This window comes from Elephantulus edwardii, unplaced genomic scaffold (assembly GCF_000299155.1).
Source record: "Elephantulus edwardii isolate Elephantulus edwardi_28Jun2011 unplaced genomic scaffold, EleEdw1.0 scaffold00311, whole genome shotgun sequence".
Lineage (NCBI taxonomy): Eukaryota > Metazoa > Chordata > Mammalia > Macroscelidea > Macroscelididae > Elephantulus > Elephantulus edwardii.
The window spans coordinates 2,203,196-2,203,934 of record NW_006400061.1 but is presented as its reverse complement, the minus strand read 5'-3'; the positions used below and the strand labels follow the sequence as shown (position 1 = coordinate 2,203,934).

The 739-nt window shown below is 49.8% G+C and overlaps 1 pseudogene; it reads right to left on the bottom strand.

Annotated features, from left to right (window-relative positions):
- Positions 1-295: 295 nt before the first annotated feature.
- LOC102867000 lies at positions 296-679 on the bottom strand (annotated as a pseudogene).
- Positions 680-739: the final 60 nt, after the last annotated feature.

Below are 739 nucleotides of genomic sequence, written 5' to 3'. Positions count from 1 at the left end.
AGCAACGAGAGAGAGGGGAGAGAAGTAGAGCATAGTGAGAAAACTGTGTAGTGGGAAGTTTATTCACATTGTGGCACCTCTGACAGCCAAGATAACGGGCCTGCTCCACTCAGTAAACATATAATGAGCGTAGTGCAGCCTTTTGAGCAAGAAAATGAGAAAATTCTATCCAGCTCAAGAACACTGCATTTGGTTTGTCACTGGGTGGAGTGGCTCTGGACACGACAAAGTCAACACAGAGAATATACAAACACCACAATACACAAAGTCACAACAAAAAAGGTCCCCAACAAAGCTAAGTCTCTGTTTTCTCGTCATTTAACAGCATGTTGGGGATCCCACAGTTCATGGGAAAGAGACATCTTAACTCTGGGCACTGCAGGGTGGCCTCTAACACGTCCATCTCCAGTAGCACGTGGTGCATCTTCCTTTGAAAAGCCTCGTTGTGATCCTATCCCTGCTCTGGTCCATTGGGGACCTCAATTAGATGCAAGATCTCTGCCGCCTCCAGAAGTGCCACCCACTCCACCTTGGGTATCATCCACACAACGAAGTCAGGGTTGAACTCCACCGGGGTTTACAGACCTCAGACCTTGGTGGTCAGCAGCCATAGGGGGAAGCCGCAGGGCCCCACCCACTGCACTTGCTAGCTCAACAAATTGTGGGTGAGCAGCTTCATGTCACCACCGACTGAATTCTTCCCTCTCCTCTCCTCTCCTCTCCTCTCCTCTCCTCTCCT